At 43.0% G+C, this 10,396-nt stretch overlaps 1 pseudogene; it reads left to right on the forward strand.

Moving 5' to 3' along the window:
- Positions 1-571: 571 nt before the first annotated feature.
- LOC111551279 lies at positions 572-665 on the forward strand (annotated as a pseudogene).
- The last annotated feature ends 9,731 nt before the right edge of the window (positions 666-10,396 follow it).

Genomic DNA, 10,396 nt, shown 5'->3' on the forward strand with positions numbered 1-10,396 from the left:
AAGAAAAGGGGGTTCTTGGAGGGCAGAGGCACCTGGCTGGGGATGTTTGCAGCTCTGTGTCATAGTGGAGGTGAAGTTTGAAATGGGCTCGAGGGATTGGTCTCATTTCTCCATACCCCTTTTTAAACTCTGAGGAAAGGATCAATCTAAGACCTAGGTGATTTTGATTGGCCCCTCCATCCAGAGCCACTTTGCTAGCCAAGCCAGCAGATGTGCTGAATACATTGTGGGGAAAAATACGGATAAATTAGAGGAGTTTGACTGCTATAAAAGGAAGATAAGCTGAACGATCTCTAGCAAAGGAAGTTAGAATTAGTGGACCAGAGACATAAGAATATAAAACAAACATAAATAGTCACAAAGAGGGGAAAAGAGAAAAATATCAGAAATAGCAAAAAGAAATGAGCATCACAAAGAATATTCAACTAGAGAATCTGGTAATAAGAAAGCAATAGATGAAATGAAGAACTCAATAAAGGGACTGAAGAGTAGAATGCAAACCTTGGATTAACTAATCAATGAGCTGGAAGTCTCAAAACCCTAGGCAGCAGTAAGAAAGAGAAGGACTACAGTGTTTTTGAAAGGACAAAAGGTTAGCGCTACCCTTGACAAGGATAGAAGAGGCCCTCAGGCCTAAAAATTAAGAAAAAAAATGAGGAATTCATAAAAAAGAGAATTAAACAATATGGAATATAGAAATAGAAATGTCAACATGCTAATAATCTCAGAATGAACCTGGGCAAACATGGTGAAACTATAAAAAATAAATTTTTGTTCTCTATAAAAAAATAAAAAATTAGCTGGATGTGGTGGTGCGTGCCTGTGGTCACAGCAACTCAGGAGGCTGAGGTGGAAGGATCGCTTGAGCTGGGAAGGTTGAGGCTGCAGTGAGCAGTGATTTCACCACTGTACTCCAGCCTCCAGCCTAGGTCACAGAGCGAAACCCTGTCTCAATTGAAAAAAAAAAAAAGTCTCAGAATGAGAGGGAAACAATAAACAGTAGTGGAAAACTATTTTGAATTAACGATCATCTATATAGAAATACAGATAAAAGCTTTAGATTGAAAGGGCTTCTCTAGTGTTGTACAGTAGAGATAAGAAGAAAAAAATCATCACGCCTGTAATCCCAGCACTCTGGGAGGTCGAGATGGGTGGATCACGAGGTCAGGAGATCAAGACCATCCTGGCTAACACGGTGAAACTCCGTCTCTACTGAAAAATACAAAAAACTAGCTGGGCGAGGTGGCGGGTGCCTATAGCTACTCGGGAAGCTGAGGCAGGAGAATGGCAGAAACCCAGGAGGCGGAGCTTGCAGTGAGCTGAGATCCAGCCACTGCACTCCAACCTGGGTGACAGAGTGAGACTCCGTCTCAAAAAAAAAAAAAAAAAAGAAAAATCAATACATTACATTATTGGGAAGTTTAAGAACTTAAAAGAAGATTCCTGAGAGCGAGAGCAAATGACCTTGAAAGGAACAAGAACAAGCTGTCATCACACTTCTCAATAGCAACACCAGATGCAAGGAGACAGTGCAGCCATACTTCCAAAGCATGAGAATGTTGCCCCTGGGTTTTATACCAAGGTACATTATCACTGAAATGCAAGGGGCGAAATGAAGATGTTCTTAGGGATGCAAGGTCTGCGAATGTTTATCTTGCAAGGACATGCTTTGAAATGCTGCTGTAGGACAAAAGATCATTCTAGGAGGATGTTAAGAATACTGGAAATGTGTTAGTCAGTGCCCCGTTGGGAAGACAGAAATAATTTTAGATCATTCAAACTGAAAGGGATTTAAGGTGGGGTGTTGATTCTAAAGATGTTTGGAGGAGCAAAAGGGAAAGGGAGTTCTACCCAGAGCTCAGGGAGCTGCTAGCATACCTGGGAGAGAGTGTATGAGCCACCCTCACTGGGGTCACTGCTGGGACCATGGAGCCATTGTCCACCAGTGCCACTGAAACCACAGGGCTGGCACTGAGCAGGAGCCTCCTAACTCTGCTGCTGCAGCTGAGGCACTGTCAGAAACAGTGGCCCCCACCTTGTTTCTACTTGCCAGTCAGGTGCAGTTCCCCCAGATTGGCAGAACCAAATTTAACTTTAGCTGTCAAGGAAGTCTGGGGAATGTGGCTTCCTGCTTACCTGTCTTCCAGAGGAGAATATAGGACAGTGAATATGGGATTAGGGCCAACAGACAAATATCTGACCTCGGAACTAAGGATCTATAAACAAACTAGAAAAGTTAATTCCTGTCCAAATAAAGGGAACAAAGAAAGAAGACAAGAAAGACACACCCATTATAATCTATAACAAAAACTGACAATACCAATAGACCAATACCAACATGACCAACTAAAGCAACTGTGAGATACCACTTTATGGACATCAGAATAGCAAATATTATAAAATTGAATGATTCCGGCTGGGCGCGGTGGCTCACGCCTGTAATCCCAGAACTTTGGGAGGCTGAGGCGGGCGGATCACAAGGTCAGGAGATCGAGACCACGGTGAAATCTCGTCTCTACTAAAAATACAAAAAATTAGCCGGGTACGGTGGCGGGCGCCTGTAGTCCCAGCTACTCGGGAGGCTGAGGCAGGAGAATGGCGTGAACCCGGGAGGCGGAGCTTGCAGTGAGCCAAGATCGCACCACTGCACTCCAGCCAGGGGGACAGAGCGAGACTCTGTCTCAAAAAATAATAATAATAATAATTGAATGATTCCAAGTGTTGGCAATAATTTAGAGGAAAAAAGGAACACTCATGCATGTGAGAGCTAACTGGTGCAGGCACAATTTAGCAATACTTAGAGAAACCAAGGGTGTGTTTATATCCTGTATGATCCATCCAGCTGACTCCTGGGAATATATACCAGAGAAACACCTGCAACATATCCATAAAGGGCCGTAATTAATTGTGTCCCCTGCTACCTTTTATGTGGTAGGAGACATGTAGATGAGAAATTAGGTGTCTATCACTAGGAAGTTGAATAAACAAAATCTGATGGAGTACATACTATGGAATATACACCAGGTATATAGGAACACTATGGATAGACAAAAACATAGGGATAAGTAAAAATACAGATGATCCCCAACATAGGATGTTTCGACATAGATGTTTTGACTTTGTGATGGATGGACATTGATACACATTTAGTAGAAGCCATACTTCTAGTACTCATACAATCATTGTGTATTTTGCTTTCAGTACAGTATTCAGTAAAGTATATGAACTGTTCAATACTTTGTTATATAATGGGCTTTGTGATAGATAATTGTGCCCAACTGTGGGCTAATGTAAGTGTTCTAGGCTAAGCTGTGATGTTCGGTAGGTTAGGTATATTAAATGCATTTTCAATTCACAGTATTTTCAGCAGTAACAGGTTTATCAGGATGTAGCCCCACCATAAGTCAAGGAGCATATGTGATAAAAATTAGAATGAGACTTTTAGCACAATTTACTATAAAAAATAACACACATACACAAAAATCACTAAATGGCTTTTAAGAATAGTGCAGTGGGTTGAATGGAATGTCCACATTCCCAAAAGATATGTCCACATCCCCAAATTTGTGAATGTGATTTTTTGGGTAAAAGGAGTATTTGCAGATGTAATTAAGTAAGAATCTTGAGATGAGATCATCCTGGATTGTCTAGGCGGACTTGAAAATCCAATGGCAAATGTGCTTATAAGAGACACACAATAGAGGCAGAGTGTGAAGACAGACAGAGATTGGAGTGATTTGCAGGTTGAATGTACACAGCAAGTATACAAATGTATACAGAAAGCAGAGCTTTGGCTAAGCTTAGCTTTATGGCACAGATAAACTTATAAACTGTATTATATATAAGCCACAAGCCAAGGAACACATGGAAACACCAGAAGCTGAAAGAGGCAAGGAATGGAATCTCCCCTGGAGTCTCTGGAAATTATGTGACCCTGCCAGCACCTTGATTTTGAGACTTCTGCCTTCAAGAGCTATGAGAAAATAAATTTCTGTGGCTTTAAATCACCAAGTTTGAGAAAATTTGTTACAGCAGCCACAGGAAGCTAATGCAGATAGCTATCCAAGGACATATATTGGCACACATTAGAGTGTCTATGGTGAGGAAGGTTAGGGGAGTGGAGAGGATGAACATGGGTAAAAATAAAATGAAAAAATGAGTCTTGCACAAATTAATGAGGCATATGACCAACTCCATGTACCTGAGGTTTTAAAAATGTAATTTCCCATTTCAATTTACCATTTCCTTTACATTCTAGAAGGATTATGTATTTTCTATCTTTGCTAATTGGGGTTTTTTACTTTCAAAGAATAACCTGGTCATGGACTGTATATTTGTCCATACAGTTTCCTGATTTTCATGATAATTGTTTTCAATAATAATTTCATCATTGGATGAGCTCTTCACATATAAGATTATTAGCTATAAATATATTAGCATATATAAGCTACAAATATATATTATATGTCATATTAGCTACAAATATACAGTATTAAGTCTGTTGCTTAGCTTTTTCCTTTTGGGTGATATATTTTTGACCTACATAAGTCTGGAATTGTTATGTAGTTAAACGTGTAACAGAGCATTCTTTACAAGTTTACCTGCTCCATAAAGCAAATCTTAGGCAAAAGTCTGCTTTCTGTATACATTTATATACTTGTCTGTGTACATTTAATCTATAAATCACAGTAAAAGCAAATTAGCAGAGAAGGAAGTAATTGGTCTTGATTTGAAATCCTCCTGAATAAAATCTCTGCAACAAATAATAGCCCTAAGAAGCTGTTGGCTGGCATTTATGGTGAAATTTCCTTTGTATGTTTCATTCTTCATTCATTTATACCCTTCAATAAAAGGTGAATTTGAGAGCTTCTTTGGGCAAATACTATTGATAGTATTTGCCCAAAGGCAATGATAGTATTTGCCCAAAGGCAATGATGGCCCATGGACTTCAGCTTCAACAATGAAGATAATTCAAATGTGGGTTCCCTAGAACATGAATTTTTGTTGGTTTGCAATCCTTATTTCTTACAATTCTGCTTGGCCACAAGAATTGAGACTCCACCTCCATGCTCTTTTCTGACTAGTTCCTGATGGTTCCAAATTGGTTTCCTGTGGCTGCTGTAATAGGTTACCATAAACTTCGTGGCTTAAAACAACACAAATTTATTCTATTAGAGTTCTGGAGGTCAGGACCATGAAATCAGTTTCACTGTGTTAAAGTTACAGTGTCAGCAGGCCTGGTTCCTTCTGGTGACTCTTGAGAGAAACTGCTTTCTTGCCTTTTCAGCATCTAGCGGCTGCTTGTATTCCTTGGCGTGCGACCCTTTCCTCCATCCTCTGAGTATATCACTCCCATCTCTGTTTCCATCATCACATCTCCTCCTCTGACTCGAAGTCTTCCTGTGACGCTCTCAAGAGGACCTTGTGATTACATCAGGCCCACCCAGATGATCCAGGATACTCTCCCTATCTCAGCATCCTTAACTTAATCACACCTTCGTGTCCTTTTTGCTAGATATGACAACATTTACAAGTCCGGGGATCAGGATAGGGACACATTTGGGGGCTGTTATTCATCCAACCATAGTTCCTGACCACAGAGAGGCATACATTCTGAATTTCAGTCCCACAACACTGAAGGGCCTAGATTTGTCGTGTTGCAATGAGCATTCCTGTGGTATGTCTGGGGTGAGCACTAGGGCTGCTGTGAGCCCACCAAACCACAGGCTTCCTCAAGACCTGTCATGTTGGGTCACATTATAGAATTAATATTCTTCCTGGGGTTCTTTTTCCTGTTTATGACCCTAGGTCCACAGCTGGCCTAACCTTGGCAGCCTCCTACTCTGGTGGGCTGCATGGTGTCACCTCATTATCAGCCAAAACGGCCAGGGGACTGGCTATGATTCACAATGATGCCTCTGCTGACTGCAGTGAATGAGACCTCTGGATCTGGGCATCGGCTGTTTTGCAGCCCACATTCTTCTCTTCCCTTGGTCACATTACAGTTGCAGTATTATTACTGTTGGCCATTCCTTCTTGAGGACCAGGGTCACAGCCTTCCCTATCCTGCTTTGTCCTGGCTCTCCCATCATGAGTGATGACAGCTTGCAACCAAACGGTGAATGCTGTCCTGGGAAATCTCTCTGAAGGTTTCTAGGTCTCTAAAGCTATAGTGTGAGAGTACAGTCAGCTCACCTGGGGTCTACAGAGGTTGGATAGCAGTGACAGGAGATTACTTTGGCAAACTGCACACTGGGGTCTTCTATACTGTTCCCTCTTTCCCTTTAGGACCTGTCCTCGCTCCAGGTATTAGGTAGCTATTGCTGTGTAAAAATTACCCCCAAACACAGCAGTTTGAAACAAACATTATTTCACAGCTTCAGTGGGTTAGGAATCTACACGTTCTGGCTATAACTTCCTGTTCTTCACAAACCTACAGTTAAGGTATTGGCCATGGCTAGAGTCATCTCAATGTTCAACTGGGGTTGGATCTGCTCCAACATTGGCTATTGGTAGGCTCAGGTCCTCACTGGCTGAGAACATTGGGCCTCTCTATAGAGCTATTACAATATGGCAGCTTATCTTCTGCAGAATGAGGGGTGGCGGTGGGGGTGGAGGGAGAGAGAGAGGGAGAGAGAGAGAGACAGAGAGAGAGAGACTAAGACAGACGCCATGATCTTTTTAAGTACCTAATCTTGGAAGAGATTTTGCTTCTGCCTATTTCTGTTTGCTAGAAGCTAGTCACTAAATCCAGCCCACACTCAAGGGAGATGGGATTACACAGGCAGTAAGTACCAGAAGGCAGGGATCCCTGGAGGCCACCTTAGTGGTTGCCTGAAACATCCCGAGAGGAAGTTAGAGAGAGAGAGAATACCATCTACTAGGAGTGAGCAGAGTCCACCTGAGTTGAGAGGGGCCATAGGGACCCTGAAGATAAGGTGTGTCATCAGCACAGTTTCCTGGGACCTCAGTTGTTGTGAGCATTGATTCATACCTCCATGCACATTGCTCCCTTTTGGCCTGGGCTGCTCTCCGAGCTCTATTTTATTCCTCTGAAGCATGTAATCTCAGCTACTTGGAAGGTGGAGGCAGGAGAATCACTTGAGCCTGGGAGGCAGAGGTTGCAATGAGCTGAGATTGTGTCATTGCACTCCAGTCTGGGCGACAAGAGTGAGGCTCCATTAAAAAAAATAACGCATTGAGTTGATGTTTGAAAATATATTACAACAGATGGGAAAGGGATGAAACCACCTGGGAATCACTGAGTCAAAACAACTCATCTGGGCATGCATAAAATGTTATTTCATTTTTTTTCCCCCTGGAGTAGAAAGAACATAGACTACAGAGCTTGATGGATCCAATTTAAATTCCAATTCTACCACTTATCAGCAGAGTGACCTCATGTTTTGTTTCCTCATTTGTAAAAATCTGGTAATAATACATAACTCTCTGGGTTGTACTGGGATTAACCAAAACAATATATAAATGCTCCTCAATTCATGATAAACTGATCATAAAAGGAAAATATTATATGTTGAAAATGTATTTGATATACTAACCTTCTGAATGTTGCACCTTAGCCTGGACTTACCTTAATCTTGCCCAGAACACTTACTTTAGCCTACAGTTGGGAAAAATCATCTAACACAAAGACTACTATAATAAGGTGTTGAATAGCTCATATAATTTATTGAATAGTGTACTGAAAGTGAAACAGAATGGTTGCATGGGTACTTGAAGTATGGTTTCTACTAAACGTGCATCGCTTTTGCACCATCATAAAGTTTAAAAAAAAAAAATCGTAAGTTGAACCATCATAAGCCGGGGACCCCCTGCATGTGAAATGCTCATGGTACACCACATGGTACCCAGGAGGCGTTCTAACTACAGAGCTCTGTACCCTTCCTTTCCCTTCATTATCCAGTTATCTGGTACGTGCATAGTGCTGACGTATCTTGGCATAGGCTAGCCAATTATCCAGAGCATCCCAGCATGCATGCAAAGAAAACTGCTCAGTGAGAATGGCTGTCTTTGTAAGGAGAATGTAGGGCTGGCTCTCTGCCTGGGATGCAGGGGTCAGTGGGGCTGCCGCCAGCCGTCTGCAGTGTTAGCCAGGGAAATCAACTCACAGTCCTCCTGGCACCTACTGCTGGACTTGGGTAAACATAATTACAGCCTTTAAAAAGACAAGAGGGAAAGCAACCAAGATCCCCACTCACCATGTAAACAGGATGTCCACTGAATGGCAGCATGGAGATGTTTATGTTCTGTTCAGGGGACAATTGACAAAAGGTCTCTGGGAGCCTTTATTGCTGCCTGGGGCAGTGGCCTGCCAGCAGTGGTGGGGCTTGGGTTCTTCTGGGCTTTGTGTGATTGTGAATGCTGAGCTTCAGCTGAGAGCTCTGGGGCTGTGTTGTCTGTAGCTGGGATGCAGTCCTTTGAGACTCTGGGTTGGTTGCCTGCCAAAGGCCTTCATACAGATAAGGTCATTCTGGTGTCCAGTGCACAGTTTCCAGCAGGCCTCCGGTGACCTATGAAATAATGATCTTAGCAACAGCCACCACTTAGAGCAAGGCAGTGGGCTAAATACTTCACATAGATTATCTGATCTACCTCTCATGATAACCCTTTGCGTAATTTTATCATCCTCATGTTATAGCTGAGGAGGCTCTGCAAATGTAGGCCACTGGATTTGAAGTCAGATCAGCTGGATCCTCAAACCTGAGCTTAATAGTAAGCTAGGTGAAGGCAGGGACTATCTGTCAGTTGAGCACACTATCTCTAGGGTCCAGCATTTGTCTGAGAAAACATTTATTGACTAAACGACTAAAACAAAAAATCTACCAAAACGCTGTCCTCCACTGACTTTCTGCAGCACATATTTTTTTTCCCCAGAGTGAGATTGTGTTGTACTATTTGTTCCACACGTCCCTGCTTCCACCGGGCACACTTTGGTCAATACTGGCTGCTGTCGAGTCTCGGATACAGACTGAGGCATAAAGGCTGTGGAGTAACTGGACGTGTCCAACCAAGAAGCCAAATCTTGCTTCAGTCCAGTTTTCTCTGGAACTTTAGGCAAGGAAAGCATCTTTGGGGCCATGAAACCCAGCCTGTTCCTGAAGGAGCAGAAACAGTGAAAGTGGACACTTGTCTCAGCTGGCCTCTGTCTCTAGCATGAAATTCCTGGAGAGTGGTTTTGCAGCCCCTCTTCCAGGACACGGGTGGGTTTGAGTGGAGTTGTGAAGATAGCCTGAGCAGGTTTCTCAGAAATGCCAGGAAGTGGTCCCTCTACCTTTAGAATTCTAAATAGAATTGGCCAAGACTTGAGTGGAAGGGAGGAGGTAAACTTGTTTGTAGAAAGAACTAGGGCATTGACATGCCAGCTCCAGAAAACAGCATGGCCCTTCTCTAAAGTCTGAACTTTTAGATCAGAGGGAGATACAGCCTTCAGCCTTTCCCTTCTCCATTCAGGTCTCCTTGTGGAGAGACAATGAGTGGTGGCAGGAACTCCCCTGAAATGGATCTGCCTGGAGCTGAGGCCATAATTACCTCAGTGTTGCTAGCATGTCACAATCAAGAGCAGGTGGTTGTTTTTAAATGAAGGAATATTTAAATTGTAGGAATATCACTGGAAAATAAAAAGCATTCCAAAGATTGCCCAGATTGGTGGTGTTTGTGTTGTTTGGGTGATGGTAAGATACTGGAAATGAAGAAGTCGTGTGTGTGTGTGTGTGTGTGTGTGTGTGTGTATCTTTGTTGTCGGTGAATTTTTTGTCATGGTAACCATTACTTTCTGAGCTACGGACCTCTGTCCCAAGATTCTGGCGCTGTAAGTTGATGAGGTGTCCTGTTGAGACACACAACACCTGCAGATAGGCCTGGGATTTCAGGAAGCAGTCTGCGACCAAAGGTATCCTTCAATATCCTTCTTAATGGCCTCTGTTCCTATGTTCATTCATTCCTGCACCTAGCTTGGCCTTCTATCATCTTGCTGCCTCCTGTCCTGAAGCCCATGGCTGCAGGGTTTAAGCTCCCACTCCAGGAGGTTTTCTCACAGGGCCCAACCCCACACAGCTCAGTGGCCTTGTCCAGCCCCCCTGGCATGCTAGTGTGTGACATTCTCTTTATCTTTCTATATGAAGGGAAGTCCTATACTTGTTCTTACCACTGTACATTTGGAACAGACTGGAAGGACGTTTCCTGGGCCTCTAACCACTTCTTCTGCCCACATTTCCTATACAACCTGGCTTGGCATTTCTACTTCCAATCTGCTTGAGTCAGTGCCAGATTTGGGGCTTGATGCTCTGCATGTGTGACCTGCTTCCTAGTCTCAGACCTGCTTATACAATACACACACACACACACACACACACACACACACACACACACACACACA

The sequence above is a fragment of the Piliocolobus tephrosceles genome, chromosome 10 (genome assembly GCF_002776525.5).
Source record: "Piliocolobus tephrosceles isolate RC106 chromosome 10, ASM277652v3, whole genome shotgun sequence".
Lineage (NCBI taxonomy): Eukaryota > Metazoa > Chordata > Mammalia > Primates > Cercopithecidae > Piliocolobus > Piliocolobus tephrosceles.